General features: G+C 36.1%; 5 non-coding genes across 5 annotated transcripts; all 5 read right to left on the bottom strand.

Moving 5' to 3' along the window:
• Nucleotides 1–1,762: 1,762 nt before the first annotated feature.
• TRNAQ-CUG (transfer RNA glutamine (anticodon CUG)) lies at nucleotides 1,763–1,834 on the bottom strand. The gene has a single exon. It is a non-coding gene; the product is annotated as a tRNA-Gln (tRNA).
• Nucleotides 1,835–3,649: 1,815 nt separating this feature from the next.
• Nucleotides 3,650–3,721, bottom strand: TRNAQ-CUG (transfer RNA glutamine (anticodon CUG)). Its single transcript has one exon. It is a non-coding gene; the product is annotated as a tRNA-Gln (tRNA).
• A 1,818-nt stretch (nucleotides 3,722–5,539) lies between these two features.
• TRNAQ-CUG (transfer RNA glutamine (anticodon CUG)) lies at nucleotides 5,540–5,611 on the bottom strand. Its single transcript has one exon. It is a non-coding gene; the product is annotated as a tRNA-Gln (tRNA).
• A 2,611-nt stretch (nucleotides 5,612–8,222) lies between these two features.
• On the bottom strand, nucleotides 8,223–8,294 carry TRNAQ-CUG (transfer RNA glutamine (anticodon CUG)). The gene has a single exon. It is a non-coding gene; the product is annotated as a tRNA-Gln (tRNA).
• An 867-nt stretch (nucleotides 8,295–9,161) lies between these two features.
• TRNAQ-CUG (transfer RNA glutamine (anticodon CUG)) lies at nucleotides 9,162–9,233 on the bottom strand. Its single transcript has one exon. It is a non-coding gene; the product is annotated as a tRNA-Gln (tRNA).
• Between the last annotated feature and the right edge of the window lie 9,670 nt (nucleotides 9,234–18,903).

Genomic DNA, 18,903 nt, shown 5'->3' with positions numbered 1-18,903 from the left:
ATAATCAGAGAGATAAGTATTGCATTGTATTTAAAAAAAAAAGCCATTAGGACCTACCAAATTTTTATACAGATTATAGGTTTCAGAGTCCAGAATTGTTAACAGTACACAATGACACCTCATTCATATGGTAGCATGTACATTTTTTGTCAGAGTATAAGATTCTTAGTGGATACATTTTATTGGAATTAAATGACAGATAAACCTGTCTCTCAGTGTGTAAGATTCTTAATTTATGCAATTTATAGATATTTTCTTTCTCAGAGATATTAACTGTATTGTACTTACAACAAAACCAATAGAACCTACCAAGATGTAAATATAGATCATGGATTCAGAGTCCAAAATGTTTACCAATATACCATGAAACCTCATCCATTAGGGAGCATCTAAATATTTTTATAAGAATGTACTCTCAGAGAGATATGAACTGAATGGTACTTACAAAAAACCAATAGGACCTACCAAGATTTAAATACAGATCACTGTATTCAAAGATCAGAGTGGAGTGGTTACCAATACACCAAGAAACCACATTCATTAGGGAGCATCTAAACATTTTTTTCTAAAATGTTAGATTCTTAGGATTCTTAGAAGACACATTTTATTGAAGTTATTGTACATATATTAACATCAATGCTTATTTGGATTACACAGTAAAATTCATATAATTACAAACATTTCTATAACTACCTTTTTTTTAGATTTTAGTACATTTTTACAATAATCAGTGATTTAAAAAAAATGTATTATATGTATAAAAAAGAAAAGTTTTTTGTCAATCAAGGACTTAAACTGAAGGTACTAAAATGCACCTAGTCCCACTAAGATTTGAACTCAATTTACTTGATTCAGAGTACAGAGTGCTAACCATAACACCATGGAATCATAACACCCTTCTAATAACACATATAAACCTTTCTCTCAGAGTGTAAGATCTTAATTTCTACAAGATACAGAAATATTCATTCAGAGAGATATGTACTACATTGTATTTACAAATAAAACCATTTGGACCTATCAATTTGTATATACAGATTATTGGTTTCAGAGTCCAGAATTGTTAACAGTACACCATGAAAGCTCATTCATATGGTGGCATGTAAAAAATTTTCTCACAGTGTAAGATTCTTAGAGGTTACATTTTATTGGAATTATATTACAGATAAACCTGTCTCTCAGTGTGTATGATTCTTAATTTATGCAATTTATAGATATTTTCTTTCTCAGAGATATGATCTGCATAATACTTACAAAAAAACAATAGGACCTACCAAGATGTAAATACAAATCATGGATTCAGAGTCCAAAATGGTTACAAATACACCAGGAAACCTCATTCATGAGGAAGCATTTAAACAGTTTCTATTAGAATGTACTCTCAGAGAAATATAAACTGAACGGTACTTACAAAAAACCAATAGGACCTACCAAGATTTAAATACAGACCACTGGATTCAAAGATCAGAGTGGTTACCAATACATCAAGAAACTTCATTCTTGAGGGAGAGCTAAACATTTTTTTCTAAAATGTTAGATTCTTAGAAGACACATTTTATTGCAATTATTGTACATATATTTACATCAACGCTTATTTGGGTTATATAGTAAAATTCATATAATTACATACATTTCTATAACTACCTTTTTTAGCTTTTAGTACATATTTACAAAAATCAGTGATTTAAAACAATTATTATATGTATGAAAAAGAAGACTTTCTGTCAATAAAGAACTTAAACTGAAGGTACTAAAACACATCAGGTCCCACCGAGATTTGAACTCAGATCGCTGGATTCAGAGTCCAGAGTGCCAACCATTACACCATGGAACCTCTCTTCTAACACAACATATACAACTTTCTCTTAGAGTGTGAGATCTTATTTTCTACAAGTTACAGGAATAATAATCAGAGAGATAAGTATTGCATTGTATTTACAAAAAAAAGCCATTAGGACCTACCAAATTTTTATACAGATTACAGGTTTCAGAGTCAGAAATTGTTAACAGTACACAATGAAACCTCATTCATATGGTAGCATGTACATTTTTTGTCAGAGTATAAGATTCTTAGTGGATACATTTTATTGGAATTAAATGACAGATTAACCTGTCTCAGTGTGTAAGATTCTTAATTTATGCAATTTATAGATATTTTCTTTCTCAGAGATATTAACTGTATTGTACTTACAACAAAACCAATAGAACCTACCAAGATGTAAATATAGATCATGGATTCAGAGTCCAAAATGTTTACCAATATACCATGAAACCTCATCCATTAGGGAGCATCTAAATATTTTTATAAGAATGTACTCTCAGAGAGATATGAACTGAATGGTACTTACAAAAAACCAATAGGGCCTACCAAGATTTAAATACAGATCACTGTATTCAAAGATCAGAGTGGAGTGGTTACCAATACACCAAGAAACCACATGCATTAGGGAACAAATAAACATTTTTTTCTAAAATGTTAGATTCTTAGAAGACACATTTTATTGAAGTTATTGTACATATATTAACATCAATGCTTATTTGGATTACACAGTAAAATTCATATCATAACAAACATTTCTATAACTACCTTTTTTTTAGATTTTAGTACATTTTTACAATAATCAGTGATTTAAAAAAATGTATTATATGTATAAAAAAGAAAAGTTTTTGTCAATCAAGGACTTAAACTGAAGGTACTAAAATGCACCTTGTCCCACTAAGATTTGAACTCAATTTACTTGATTCAGAGTACAGAGTGCTAACCATAACACCATGGAATCTCCCTTCTAATAACACATATAAACCTTTCTCTCAGAGTGTAAGATCTTAATTTCTACAAGATACAGAAATATTCATTCAGAGAGATATGTACTACATTGTATTTACAAATAAAACCATTTGGACCTATCAATTTGTATATACAGATTATTGGTTTCAGAGTCCAGAATTGTTAACAGTACACCATGAAAGCTCATTCATATGGTGGCATGTAAAAAATTTTCTCACAGTGTAAGATTCTTAGAGGTTACATTTTATTGGAATTATATTACAGATAAACCTGTCTCTCAGTGTGTATGATTCTTAATTTATGCAATTTATAGATATTTTCTTTCTCAGAGATATGATCTGCATAATACTTACAAAAAAACAATAGGACCTACCAAGATGTAAATACAAATCATGGATTCAGAGTCCAAAATGGTTACAAATACACCAGGAAACCTCATTCATGAGGAAGCATTTAAACAGTTTTTATTAGAATGTACTCTCAGAGAAATATAAACTGAACGGTACTATCAAAAAACCAATAGGACCTACCAAGATTTAAATACAGACCACTGGATTCAAAGATCAGAGTGGTTACCAATACATCAAGAAACTTCATTCATGAGGGAGAGCTAAACATTTTTTTCTAAAATGTTAGATTCTTAGAAGACACATTTTATTGCAATTATTGTACATATATTTACATCAACGCTTATTTGGGTTATATAGTAAAATTCATATAATTACATACATTTCTATAACTACCTTTTTTAGCTTTTAGTACATATTTACAAAAATCAGTGATTTAAAAAAATTATTATATGTATGAAAAAGAAGACTTTCTGTCAATAAAGAACTTAAACTGAAGGTACTAAAACACATCAGGTCCCACCGAGATTTGAACTCAGATCGCTGGATTCAGAGTCCAGAGTGCTAACCATTAAACCATGGAACCTCTCTTCTAACACAACATATACAACTTTCTCTTAGAGTGTGAGATCTTATTTTCTACAAGTTACAGGAATAATAATCAGAGAGATAAGTATTGCATTGTATTTACAAAAAAAAGCCATTAGGACCTACCAAATTTTTATACAGATTATAGGTTTCAGAGTACAGAATTGTTAACAGTACACAATGACACCTCATTCATATGGTAGCATGTACATTTTTTGTCAGAGTATAAGATTCTTAGTGGATACATTTTATTGGAAAAAAATGACAGATAAACCTGTCTCTCAGTGTGTAAGATTCTTAATTTATGCAATTTATAGATATTTTCTTTCTCAGAGATATTAACTGTATTGTACTTACAACAAAACCAATAGAACCTACCAAGATGTAAATATAGATCATGGATTCAGAGTCCAAAATGTTTACCAATATACCATGAAACCTCATCCATTAGGGAGCATCTAAATATTTTTATAAGAATGTACTCTCAGAGAGATATGAACTGAATGGTACTTACAACAAAACCAATAGGACCTACTAAGATTTAAATACAGATCACTGTATTCAAAGATCAGAGTAAAGTGGTTACCAATACACCAAGAAACCACATTCATTAGGGAACATCTAAACATTTTTTTCTAAAATGTTAGATTCTTAGAAGACACATTTTATTGAAGTTATTGTACATATATTAACATCAATGCTTATTTGGATTACACAGTAAAATTCATATAATTACAAACATTTCTATAACTACCTTTTTTTTAGATTTTAGTACATTTTTACGATAATCAGTGATTTTAAAAAAATGTATTATATGTATAAAAAAGAAAAGTTTTTGTCAATAAAGGAATAAAACTTTGTACTAAAATGCACCTGGTCCCACCGAGATTTGAACTCAATTTACTGGATTCAGAGTACAGAGTGCTAACCATAACACCATGGAATCTCCCTTCTAATAACACATATAAAACTTTCTCTCAGAGTGTAAGATCTTTATTTCTACTAGATACAGAAATATTCATTCAGAGAGATATGTACTACATTGTATTTGCAAATAAAACCATTAGGACCTACCAATTTGTATATAAAGATTATTAGTTTCAGAGTCCAGAATTGTTAACAGTACACCATGAAAGCTCATTCATATGGTGGCATGTAAAAAATGTTCTCACAGTGTAAGATTCTTAGAGGTTACATTTTATTGGAATTATATTACCGATAAACCTGTCTCTCAGTGTGTATGATTCTTAATTTATGCAATTTATAGATATTTTCTTTCTCAGAGATATGAACTGCATTTTACTTACAAAAAAACAATAGGACCTACCAAGATGTAAATACAAATCATGGATTCAGAGTCCAAAATGGTTACAAATACACCAGGAAACCTCATTCATGAGGAAGCATTTAAACAGTTTTTATTAGAATGTACTCTCAGAGACATATAAACTGAACAATACTTACAAAAAACCAATAGGACCTACCAAGATTTAAATACAGATCACTGGATTCAAAGATCAGAGTGGTTACCAATACACCAAGAAACTTCATTCATGAGGGAGAGCTAAACATTTTTTTCTAAAATGTTAGATTCTTAGAAGACACATTTTATTGCAATTATTGTACATATATTTACATCAACGCTTATTTGGGTTATATAGTAAAATTCATATAATTACATACATTTCTATAACTACCTTTTTTTAGCTTTTAGTACATATGTACAAAAATCAGTGATTTAAAAAAATTATTATATGTATGAAAAAGTAGACTTTCTGTCAATCAAGAACTTAAACTAAAGGTACTAAAACACATCAGGTCCCACCGAGATTTGAACTCGGATCACTGGATTCAGAGTCCAGAGTGCTAACCATTACACCATGGAACCTCTCTTCTAACAAAACATATACAACTTTCTCTTAGAGTGTGAGATCTTATTTTCTACAAGTTACAGGAATAATAATCAGAGAGATAAGTATTGCATTGTATTTACAAAAAAAAGCCATTAGGACCTACCAAATTTTTATACAGATTATAGGTTTCAGAGTCCAGAATTGTTAACAGTACACAATGAAACCTTATTCATATGGTAGCATGTACATTTTTTTTTCAGAGTATAAGATTATTAGTGGATACATTTTATTGGAATTAAATGACAGATAAACCTGTCTCTCAGTGTGTAAGATTCTTAATTTATGCAATTTATAGATATTTTCTTTCTCAGAGATATTAACTGTATTGTACTTACAACAAAACCAATAGGACCTACCAAGATTTAAATACAGATCACTGTATTCAAAGATCAGAGTGGAGTGGTTACCAATACACCAAGAAACCACATTCATTAGGGAACATCTAAACATTTTTTTCTAAAATGTTAGATTCTTAGAAAACACATTTTATTGAAGTTATTGTACATATATTAACACCAATGCTTATTTGGATTACACAGTAACATTTATATAATTACAAACATTTCTATAACTACCTTTTTTAGATTTTAGTACATTTTTACAATAATCAGTGATTTAAAAAAATGTATTATATGTATAAAAAAAGAAAAGTTTTTGTCAATCAAGGACTTAAACTGAAGGTACTAAAATACACCTGGTCCCACTGAGATTTGAACTCAATTTACTGGATTCAGAGTACAGAGTGCTAACCATAACACCATGGAATCTCCCTTCTAATAACACATATAAAACTTTCTCTCAGAGTGTAAGATCTTATTTTCTACAAGTTACAGGAATAATAATCAGAGAGATAAGTATTACATTGTATTTACAAAAAAAAGCCATTAGGACCTACCAAATTTTTATACAGATTATAGGTTTCAGAGTCCAGAATTGTTAACAGTACACAATGAAACCTTATTCATATGGTAGCATGTACATTTTTTTTAGGAGTATAAGATTATTAGTGGATACATTTTATTGGAATTAAATGACAGATAAACCTGTCTCTTTGTGTGTAAGATTCTTAATTTATGCAATTTATAGATATTTTCTTTCTCAGAGATATTAACTGTATTGTACTTACAACAAAACCAATAGAACCTACCAAGATGTAAATATAGATCATGGATTCAGAGTCCAAAATGTTTACCAATACACCATGAAACCTCATCCATTAGGGAGCATCTAAATATTTTTATAAGAATGTACTCTCAGAGAGATATGAACTGAATGGTACTTACAAAAAACCAATAGGACCTACCAAGATTTAAATACAGATCACTGTATTCAAAGATCAGAGTGGAGTGGTTACCAATACACCAAGAAACCACATTCATTAGGGAACATCTAAACATTTTTTTCTAAAATGTTAGATTCTTAGAAGACACATTTTATTGAAGTTATTGTACATATATTAACATCAATGCTTATTTGGATTACACAGTAACATTTATATAATTACAAACATTTCTATAACTACCTTTTTTTTAGATTTTAGTACATTTTTACAATAATCAGTGATTTAAAAAAAATGTATTATATGTATAAAAAAGAAAAGTTTTTGTCAATCAAGGACTTAAACTGAAGGTACTAAAATGCACCTTGTCCCACTGATATTTGAACTCAATTTACTGCATTCAGAGTCCAGAGTGCTATCCATAACACCATGGAATCTCCCTTCTAATAACACATATAAAACTTTCTCTCAGAGTGTAAGATCTTAATTTCTACAAGATACAGAAATATTCATTCAGAGAGATATGTACTACATTGTATTTACAAATAAAACCATTAGGACCTATCAATTTGTATATACAGATTATTGGTTTCAGAGTCCAGAATTGTTAACAGTACACCATGAAAGCTCATTCATATGGTGGCATGTAAAAAATTTTCTCACAGTGTAAGATTCTTAGAGGTTACATTTTATTGGAATTATATTACAGATAAACCTGTCTCTGAGTGTGTATGATTCTTAATTTATGCAATTTATAGATATTTTCTTTCTCAGAGATATGATCTGCATAATACTTACAAAAAAACAATAGGACCTACCAAGATGTAAATACAAATCATGGATTCAGAGTCCAAAATGGTTACAAATACACCAGGAAACCTCATTCATGAGGAAGCATTTAAACAGTTTTTATTAGAATGTACTCTCAGAGAAATATAAACTGAACGGTACTATCAAAAAACCAATAGGACCTACCAAGATTTAAATACAGACCACTGGATTCAAAGATCAGAGTGGTTACCAATACATCAAGAAACTTCATTCATGAGGAAGAGCTAAACATTTTTTTCTAAAATGTTAGATTCTTAGAAGACACATTTTATTGCAATTATTGTACATATATTTACATCAACGCTTATTTGGGTTATATAGTAAAATTCATATAATTACATACATTTCTATAACTACCTTTTTTTAGCTTTTAGTACATATTTACAAAAATCAGTGATTTAAAAAAATTATTATATGTATGAAAAAGAAGACTTTCTGTCAATAAAGAACTTAAACTGAAGGTACTAAAACACATCAGGTCCCACCGAGATTTGAACTCAGATCGCTGGATTCAGAGTCCAGAGTGCTAACCATTACACCATGGAACCTCTCTTCTAACACAACATATACAACTTTCTCTTAGAGTGTGAGATCTTATTTTCTACAAGTTACAGGAATAATAATCAGAGAGATAAGTATTGCATTGTATTTAAAAAAAAAAGCCATTAGGACCTACCAAATTTTTATACAGATTATAGGTTTCAGAGTCCAGAATTGTTAACAGTACACAATGACACCTCATTCATATGGTAGCATGTACATTTTTTGTCAGAGTATAAGATTCTTAGTGGATACATTTTATTGGAATTAAATGACAGATAAACCTGTCTCTCAGTGTGTAAGATTCTTAATTTATGCAATTTATAGATATTTTCTTTCTCAGAGATATTAACTGTATTGTACTTACAACAAAACCAATAGAACCTACCAAGATGTAAATATAGATCATGGATTCAGAGTCCAAAATGTTTACCAATATACCATGAAACCTCATCCATTAGGGAGCATCTAAATATTTTTATTAGAATGTACTCTCAGAGAAATATAAACTGAACGGTACTATCAAAAAACCAATAGGACCTACCAAGATTTAAATACAGACCACTGGATTCAAAGATCAGAGTGGTTACCAATACATCAAGAAACTTCATTCATGAGGGAGAGCTAAACATTTTTTTCTAAAATGTTAGATTCTTAGAAGACACATTTTATTGCAATTATTGTACATATATTTACATCAACGCTTATTTGGGTTATATAGTAAAATTCATATAATTACATACATTTCTATAACTACCTTTTTTAGCTTTTAGTACATATTTACAAAAATCAGTGATTTAAAAAAATTATTATATGTATGAAAAAGAAGACTTTCTGTCAATAAAGAACTTAAACTGAAGGTACTAAAACACATCAGGTCCCACCGAGATTTGAACTCAGATCACTGGATTCAGAGTCCAGAGTGCTAACCATTACACCATGGAACCTCTCTTCTAACACAACATATACAACTTTCTCTTAGAGTGTGAGATCTTATTTTCTACAAGTTACAGGAATAATAATCAGAGAGATAAGTATTGCATTGTATTTAAAAAAAAAAGCCATTAGGACCTACCAAATTTTTATACAGATTATAGGTTTCAGAGTCCAGAATTGTTAACAGTACACAATGACACCTCATTCATATGGTAGCATGTACATTTTTTGTCAGAGTATAAGATTCTTAGTGGATACATTTTATTGGAATTAAATGACAGATAAACCTGTCTCTCAGTGTGTAAGATTCTTAATTTATGCAATTTATAGATATTTTCTTTCTCAGAGATATTAACTGTATTGTACTTACAACAAAACCAATAGGACCTACCAAGATTTAAATACAGATCACTGTATTCAAAGATCAGAGTGGAGTGGTTACCAATACACCAAGAAACCACATTCATTAGGGAACATCTAAACATTTTTTTCTAAAATGTTAGATTCTTAGAAGACACATTTTATTGAAGTTATTGTACATATATTAACATCAATGCTTATTTGGATTACACAGTAAAATTCATATAATTACAAACATTTCTATAACTACCTTTTTTTTAGATTTTAGTACATTTTTACGATAATCAGTGATTTTAAAAAAAATGTATTATACAGATGTGTCCACGATTACCTTTCTGAAAAAAGTATCATGGCCTGCCATTCATGGCATGAGATAAGCCTTCCTCCTAATATATACATGGCAGGCCGTGTGTAAGTCGTCTGAAATATAGTGCAGTACCACTTTTCAGACAGCAGGTGGCATTTTCAGATACTGAGTAAGCAGAAAGTCTGAGAGAAAGATTCTAGAGGGGTAATTCAGACCTGATCGAAGCATTTTTGTTAGCAGATAGGCAAAACCATGGGGGTCATTCCGACCTGATCGCATGCTAGGTTTTTTCGCTGCGGTGCGATCAGGACAAAACTGCGCGTGCGTATGCACTGCAATGCGCATGCGCGTCATACGGGTACAAAGCAGATCGTTGCTGAGCGTTGAATTTAATGAAGAGTCGATTCGCACAGCCGATCGCAAGGAGATTGACAGGAAGAAGGCGTTTGTGGGTGACAACTGACCGTTTTCTGGGAGTGTTTGGAAAAATGCAGGCGTGTCCAAGCGTTTGCAGGGCGGGTGTCTGACGTCAATTCCGGACACGAACAGGCTAAAGTGATCGCCCAAGTACACAGATGTTCAGATGTCGCTATCGCCCGGCGATTAAGATCCTGCATGCAGGATAAATCTAGTCAGATCGTCTGTCAGGGCCAGTGTTCACTTAGCACACATCGTTGACACATCGCTGTGCAGCGCTGTATGCTGAGCGATCTTGCTGAGCCAGCTGCATGTAATTGGAATGGGTCATATTGTCGACAATAAGAAGGTCAACAGTCATTAGGTCGACCAATATTGGTCGACAGGCCATATGTCGACACATCAGAAAGGTCAACATTGTTTAGGTAGACAGTATTGAAAGGTCGACACAAGTAAAAGGTCAATATAGAAAGGTTGACACAAAAAAGTCGCAATGAGTTTTTCATGATTTTTGGTGGCTATGTTGACATATGTCATCATGGACATCGTAAAAGTGTACGGCGTCCCCTCGCATGGGGGAAGCTTCAAGCTGCCAGCACCGTTGCCTGTCAAACAGTGTGACGCTTCTTCCAACCAATTTTTGATCATTCTCTGTTTTAAAGTGTGGTGACACTTTGGGAAGGAGCACAATTCAGGGCAGCTTTTCCAGGCGCCTGTGTGATAGGAGTCCCCTACACCCTTTTTTGTTCTGGTACAATGCTGCCTATGTGTTTGCAAAAATCTCTTTCCTTATGATTTATGATGGGCTGGTGGAGAGTTCATACAAACTCAACACAGAGATTTGATATGAAAATTATGATACTTATTAAAAGGCACTACCTGTCATTTTTTGCAATTGTTTGATGGTTAAGATGCGAGTATAGAGAAGCCAATTCTCTCAAAGTATTGTAACGAGGTAATACATCTTTGGGAGAGTTTTTTTATTTCAATATTGAGCCTAATTCAGATCTCCAATAATTTATACTAAAACACAGCACTTACAAACCACCAAAAACTGTTGAATATTTTCTGTATACCAGATTCCTGCAACTCCCACAGGTGGTACTGTCCCACCAATTAATTATTATAAACACAAAGTTAGCAATTACTATCAAGGGAGCGCTAATTCAGATCTGTTCGCTCGCTAGCTAATTTTTTGCAGCGCTGCGAACAGATAGACGCCGCCTATAGGGGAGTGTATTTTAGCTTTGCAAGTGTGCGAACTCGTGTGCGTCCGCCCTGTACAAAAACAGCTTGTGCAGTTTCTGAGTAGCTCTGATCTTACTCAGCTGCTGCGTTCACTTCAGCCTATTCAAGCCCGGAATCGACGTCAGACACCCGTCCTGCAAACGCCTCGACACGCCTGCGTTTTTCCAAACACTCCCAGAAAACGGTCAGTTGACACCCACAAACGCCCTCTTCCTGTCAATCTCCTTGCGATCGGCTGTGCGAATGGATTCTTCGCTAGAACCAGTGCACAGCAACGATCCGCTTTGTAACCGTACGACGTGCCTGCGCATTGCGGTGCATACGCATGCGCAGTAGTTACCTGATTGCTGCACAGCGAAAAACGCTAGCGAGCGAACAGATCTGAATTAGGCCCATATTTCGTTATGATATATTGGATTACCGTATCAAAAAGTTTGTGATTACAAATTTTGATTACTGTACCAAAATTTTATGATTACAACTTTTACATGTTGCCATGTCGCTTTGTGAGATGATCTATTTTAATTGTGAATATTAAAAGTTATATTTTATTAATCATTTTTGACAAGTGTGCCCCAGGACAGACTTATAGGGGGTATATTTACTAAAAATCGTAAATTTTCGTATTTTGGTTGAAGGTTAAACACGAATGACATCGGGAGTGATCATTTGCAACTTTTGGGCTTTTTTACACCTCATTTACTATGCTGTCGTATTCTGCATTGTCGTGTTTTCCGATGTCGATGTCATTCGTAATGTCTGGCAGTGTTTTACGGGAGTGATTAGTAAAACACTGCCGGACTTAACACAATGAATCCCGGCCAGATCAGCGTAATCCGTGCAGGGCTTCATTGTGTACCTTAAAAGAAGTGTGGACAGTGTTAAAAATCCCCTCAAAAAATTGCGTGGGGTCCCCCCTACTAAGCATAACCAGCCGCGGGCTCTTTGAGCCGATCCTGGTTGTAAAAAAAACTCAACACAGAGATTTGATATGAAAATTATGATACTTATTAAAAGGCACTACTTGTCATTTTTTGCCATTGTTTGGTGGTTAAGGTGTGAGTATAGAGAAGCCAATTCTCTCAAAGTATTGTAATGAGGTAATACACCTCTGAGAGATTTTTTGGTATTTCAATACCGCATACTGTATATTTCGCTATAATACATTGGATTACCGTATCAAAAAGTTTATGATTACAATTTTTACATGTCGCCATGTCGCTTTGTGAGATGATCTTTTTTAATTGTGAATATTAAAAGTTATATTTTATTAATAATTTTTGACAAGTGTGCCCCAGGGTAGACTTAAAGTCTCTTTTTGTCTTTACCTCCTATGTAAAGATTTTCCATTTATACAGTTTATTGTACTATTTTTTTCTGGGAGCACCACCAACCAGGTGCCAGGAGTAATTGACCCTTTACAGTGCATGTGCTACTTTGTGAGTAAGAGACTGAACAAAAGTCTCAATACAACATCAATTAGCATTAACATAAGGCAGGGGGGAGGGCAAATGGAAACCTAATTAGTTGTCTGTCTTGGGACGGTGCACTGGGCCTGATGTACTAAGCTTAAAGTTTATTGAACTATTTTTTCTGGGCGCACCACCAACCAAGTGCCAGGAGTATTTGGTCCTTTATTGCCTTTATGTTGTTTTTTTTGAATTTCTAACTAATCATAGTGTGAACCAAACACATGTCCTGTGCGGTTTTAAAAACCTCTCTTTTTACCTGTCTAATTAATATGCATGTGACCTGAGCATTGTGTCGCAATAAAGAACACTACAAATACACCATTGTACACTCATTATAATGTGCGGAATTTGTATATTCTCCCCGTACTTGAGTGGGCTTCCTCTGGTTACTCCGGTTTCCTCCCACAATCCCAAAATATAGTGATAGGTTAATTGGTTCCTAACAAAATTAACCCTTGTGCAAATGTGTGTGTTCATGTGGTAGGTAATATAGAGTGTAAGCTCCACTGGGACAGGGACTGATGTGAAAGGCTGAATATTCTCTGTAAAGCGCTGCGGAATATGTGTGCACTATATAAATTACTGGTAATAATGTAAGACACATACACCTAGACATCAGGTGAGCGTAGATATCACCACCCCTGAAACTACATAATACTACCATGAGCCTGGAAAGCTCATTATATACCGGCTGCTCCCAAAAAAGGAAACAACTACTCACAGCAGCAAATGGTCGACATGGAAATGGTCAAAACACACATATGGTCAACACAAGGTTTTGGGAATTTTTTCATTTTTTTTTACTTTTTCCATCCTTGTCTATCCATGTCACAAATCATAACCTTTAGTATCCTTGTAGTGAGCAAAGCATTTAATGCACGTCTGAGCACCAGGCATTGGGGGTCATTCTCTGAGTTGATCGCTCGCTGGCTAATTTTAGCAGCCGTGCAAATGCTATGCCGCCGCCCACTGGGGAGTGTATTTTAGCTTAGCAGAAGTGCGAACGCATGTGCAGCCGAGCTCTGCAAAAACAGTTTGTGCAGTTTCAGTGCTTGCGATCACTTCAGCCTATTCGTGTCCGGATTTGACATCACACACCCGCCCAGCGAATGCCCGGCCACGCCTGCATTTTTTCAGACACGCCTGCGTTTTTCCAAACACTCCCTGAAAACGGTCAGTTGACACTCAGAAACGCCCCCTTCCTGTCAATTTTCTAGCGGGCGCCAGTGTGAAGGAAAACGTCAATAGAACCTGTGCAAAACCACAAAGGGCTATGTACCCGTACGTCGTGCGTGCGCATTGCGGGGCATATGCATGCACAGAAATGCAGATTTTTAGCCTGATCGCTGTGCTGTGAACAACGGCAGCTAGCGATCAACTTGGAATGACCCCCTTTATGCAGCTCTGTGTGTTCTCCCCTCCCCCAACAGAATGACAACAATCAGGCACAGTGCACACAGCTCAAGCAATTCCCATCCCCCTCCCTCCCCGATCACAGCAGTGGCAGCTCTGTGTGATAGCAATTACTTTACACAGTCACAGTGCACACAAAATAACTCATATTTTTTAAATGGACCAATGGGAAAGAATTATGCTGCGCTATGTAAGAAACTGTAAATAAATAGTTATGATGTAATATTTCTTAAACTGGAACCAGACTTCAACAGTGATTATGAGGGTGATAGGTACTGTATATCCCAAGTACATAGATGTTCAGTTGTCGCAATGGTGCGGCCAATAATATCCTGCATGCAGGATAAATCTAGTCAGATCTCCTGTCAGGGCCAGTGTTCACTGGCCCTGACAGATCGCTCAGCACACATCATTGACACATTGCTGTGCAGCGCTGTGTGCTGAGCAATCTTGCTGAGTGATCTAGCATCGCTCAGCACAGTCACCCCGTGTGTACTGTCTGTGTAGGCCCTTTTATACAGTAGGTGCTGTGATGCCCACTCCCTACTCTTCTCTAAAGCATGGCACAGGCTCCCCTCACAGCCAAGAGTGCATTTCCTGAGCATTTTACATTATTTGACCAGTTATGAAGGAAGCTGAATCAATTATATTTTTAAATACATACCATATTTGTTTATTGCAAGGAACAAGAAATGTATAAAAAAAACTTTTGATATTGTAGCTGCATAGACTAAAGTTAGAAGCTTAAAACACTTAAATTGGAATTGAATTATTCATTTCAAATCCCAGGCCATCCCCCAGACAGGATATATGCTATCTATACTCTCCAAGGAATCTACTTCAAAGGCCTCACACACTGAGACTTTCACACCTACTGTACACAATTAGGAATTGGACTCTAAAGCTATGGCATGATTGCTACTTTCCTGTGTTTAATTGGCCACTCACTGTAGTCTGTAAACAGATCTTTCTTAATATGGGGTAATATTTTCTTTATTGTGCAGCTCCTTTATGGAGAATGTTTTTTAGCTTGTGTTTTGCTGTGTGGCTGCTAACATTACAATAAACTATCATTGTAATAGTAAACCACGTTTTCAATGTCATTGTACAGTAATGGCTGTAAAAACCCACTGATCGCTGTAGGTCAGCAACAGACTTACTTTGTGATAGAAGCTAGATTTTTTTCAAAATTTGGAAGCACCCACCCATAGCCATGTTTTTGAAGTACCCAAGCACAGGGTTCTGTACAGGGAGGAAGGGAGTAGGGGGAAGGGAGAAATTTGTAATGGTTACTGATAGTCAGAGGGAGAGGGTTAGAGTCATATGGAAAGATAAAGTAAAAGGAAGCGAAACACTGAGAGACAGAGTTAGGGGGAGAGCGATAGAGTCAGGAGGAGAAAGCAACAAAATCAGGGGACAGAGACACAGAGAGAGATAAGGGGAGAGAGATAGAGTTAGATGGTGAGAGACAAAGTCAGATGGAGAGAGAAAGTGAGACAGTCATGTGAGAGAGATAAAGTCTAGGAGAAAGAAAATTAGAGGGTGGCAGACAATGAGAGACAGAGTTAGGGGAGTGCAATACAGTCAGGAGGAGAGAGCGACAAAGTCATGGGACAGAGACACAGAGAGATAGTTTAGGGGCGAGAGATAGAGTCAAGAAGAGAGCAATAGAGTTAGAGGGAGAAAGACAACGTTTGATAGAGAGACAAAGTGAGACAGAGTCATGTGAGAGAGATAGTCAGAGGGAGAGAGATAAAGTCTAGGAGAAAGAAAATTAGAGGGTGGTAGACACTGAGAGAGTCAGGGGGAGAGCGATAGAGTCAGGAGGAGAGAGTGACAAATTCAGGGGTCAGAGACACAGAGAGATAGTTAAAGGGAGAGAGATAGAGTCAAGGAGAGAGCGAGCGATAGAGTTAGAGGGAGAGAGACAAAGTTTGATGGAGAGACAAAGTGAGACAGAGTCATGTGAGAGAGATAGTCAGAGGGAGAGAGATAAAGTATAGGAGAAAGAAAATCAAATGGTGGGAGACACTGAGAGACAGAGTCAGGGGGAGAGTGATAGAGTTAGTCGGAGAGAGTGACAAATTCAGGGGACAGAGACATAGAGAGATAGTTAAGGTGAGAGAGATAGAGTCAAGGAGAGAGAGAGTGATAGAGTTATAGGGAGAGAGACAAAGTTTGATGGAGATAAAGAGTCATATGAAAAATAGTTAGGGAGAGAGAAAAAGTCTAAGAGAAAGTAAATCAGAGGGTGGGAGACACAGAGACAGAGTCAGGGGGAGAGCGATAGAGTCAGGAGGAGATAGTGACAAATTCAGGGGACAGAGACACAGATAGTTAAGGGGAGAGAGATAGAGTAAAAGAGAGAGAGCGATAGAGTTAGAGGGAGAGAGACAGTCAGATGGAGAGAGACACTGAGACAGAGTCATGTGAGAGAGACAGAGTCAGGGGGAAGGAGATAAAGTCTAGGAGAAAGAAAATCAGAGGGTGGGAGACACAGAGACAGTTAGGGGGAGAGCAATAGAGTCAGGAGTAGAGAGTGACAAAGTCAGGGGACAGACACAGAGAGATAATTAAGGGGAGAGAGATAGAGTTAGAGGGAGAGAGAAAGTCAGATGGAGAGAGAAAGTGAGACAGAGTCATGTGAGAGAGATAGAGTCAGGGGAGAGAGATAAAGTCTACTTGAAAACCAAAATCAGAGGGTGGGAGACACAGAGAAAGAGTCAGGGGGAGAGCGATAGAGTCAGGATGATAGAGCGACAAAGTCATGGGACAGAGACACAGAGAGACAGTAAAGGGGAGAGAGATAGAGTCAAGGAGAGATAGAGTTAGATGGAGAGAGACAAAGTGAGACAGAGTCATGTGAGAGAGATAGAGTCAGAGGGAGAGAGATACAGTCTAGGAAAAAGAAAATTAGAGGGTGGTAGACACTGAGAGACAGAGTCAGGGGCAGAGCGATAGAGTCAGGAGGAGAGAGCAAAAAAATTCAGGGGACAGATTACACAGAGATAGTTAAAGGGAGAGAGATAGAGTCAAGAAGAGAAAGCGATAGAGTTAGAGGGAGAGAGACAAAGTTTGATGGAGAGACAAAGTGAGACAGAGTCATGTGAGAGAGAGTCAGAGGGAGAGAGATAAAGTCTAGGAGAAAGAAAATCAAAGGGTGAGAGACAGAGTCAGGGGGAGAGCAATAGAGTTAGGAGGAGAGAGTGACAAATTCAGGGGACAGAGACATAGAGAGATAGTTAAGGGGAGAGAGATAGAGTCAAGGAGAGAGCGATAGAGTTATAGGGAGAGAGACAAAGTTTGAGGAGATACAGAGTCATGTGAGAGATAAATAGTCAGGGGGAGAGAGGTAAAGTCTAGGAGAAAGAAAATGAGCGTGTGGGAGACACTGAGAGACAGAGTCAGGGGGAGAGAGATAGAGTCAGGAGGAGATAGCAACAAATTCAGGGGACAGAGACACAGAGATAGTGAAGGGGAGAGATAGATTAAAGGAGAGAGAGCGATAGAGTTAGAGGTAGAGAGACAGTCAGATGGCGAGAGACACTGAGACAGAGTCATGTGAGAGAGACAGAGTCATGGGGAAGGAGATAAAGTCTAGGAGAAAAAAAATCAGAGGGTGGGAGACAAAGAGACAGAGTTAGGGGGAGAGCAATAGAGTCAGGAGGAGAGAATGACAAAGTCAGGGGACAGAGACATAGAGAGAAAGTTAAGGGGAGAGAGACAGAGTCAATGAGAGAGATAAAGTTAGAGGGAGAGAGAAAGTCAGATGGATAGAGACAGTGAGACAGAGTCATGTGAGAGAAATAGAGTCAGGGGAGAGAGATAAAGTCTACTAGAAAGACAATTAGATGGTGGGAGACACTGAGAGACAGAGTCAGGGAAGAGAGAGTCAGGAGGAAAGAGATACAGTAGAGTGAAAGGGAGAGAGTCAAACTTAGAGGGAGAGTTACACACAGAGACAGAGTTAGGAGAGAGACAGAGTCAGAGTTGGCTGGTTGGAACAATATCATTCAATGTACAGTATTGACAGCTTTAGCAATAAATTCAAAGCAGGTCTCTTCCTCCACACCCCCTCCCTGATCACAGCCAGCAGTGGCTCTGTGTGCCCCTCCCTCACCATAATCGAAGTGAAAGTAATCCCAATACCCTGTTTGCCATTCCTAAAAAAAAATTTCCTCTGAACAAAGCAGCTTATATTTAAATTACATTTTTAAGAATTAAAATTTATATAAAAGTAAAGCTGCTTTCCTGGGGTTCGAACCTGGGTACTTGGCTTACTAAATCAAAGCATTAGTCCACTAGACTACCTTGGTGTCTGGTAGTCATTCTTCATTTGTCCTCTTTCTGTAATTGGAAAAAATCTTTTCTAGACCAAATGTACTGTATGTGGAAAGCTACGTTACATGATGCACTGGCCACCCAGTGGTGAAACTATGAATTGTCATGGCTCAACATCACGGC

Source organism: Pseudophryne corroboree, chromosome 11, assembly GCF_028390025.1.
Source record: "Pseudophryne corroboree isolate aPseCor3 chromosome 11, aPseCor3.hap2, whole genome shotgun sequence".
NCBI classification, from domain to species: domain Eukaryota; kingdom Metazoa; phylum Chordata; class Amphibia; order Anura; family Myobatrachidae; genus Pseudophryne; species Pseudophryne corroboree.
The sequence above is the reverse complement of the archived record's forward strand: the minus strand, read 5'-3'. Positions and strand labels throughout refer to the sequence as shown.